Below are 495 nucleotides of genomic sequence, written 5' to 3'. Positions count from 1 at the left end.
GTATGATTTTATTTCGTAGGCACACAGAAAATCGCCCGTCAAGATAATTTTGTCGGTCGTTATTTAAGTGAAACAGATGTTAATAAGCAGGTAAGTTATAATAATAATTACCTAACTTTTTATTTCCTCCCATTTACCAGTGACTAAATAGTCTTTGAATAAAAATAGTACTTGGCGTGATGTAATATCCAAATGTTAGGTTAGTCAAAACATACTATATGACATTCAAACCACCAAAGCCGGGATGTACAAACTAAGTCGTGACCGTCTGCATGGAAATTGATACCTGGTCGTTTGAACAAATTTCCACTAGATTTTCTGCGCAAGTTTAAAGGTATCTTAGATATCTAATCTTGCAGTGGCAAGTGTCATACGTGAAAGATAAGGTAAATACAATTGTACGAGGGTAGTTCAATAAGTCCTTAGAATGACCAACAGATGGCGCGCGAATCGCTCCAAATCATCTGTTTTCAGTCAGCACCACTCCCGACTAGA

The sequence above is a fragment of the Belonocnema kinseyi genome, chromosome 5 (genome assembly GCF_010883055.1).
Source record: "Belonocnema kinseyi isolate 2016_QV_RU_SX_M_011 chromosome 5, B_treatae_v1, whole genome shotgun sequence".
NCBI lineage: Eukaryota > Metazoa > Arthropoda > Insecta > Hymenoptera > Cynipidae > Belonocnema > Belonocnema kinseyi.
This window is presented reverse-complemented; position numbering follows the sequence as displayed.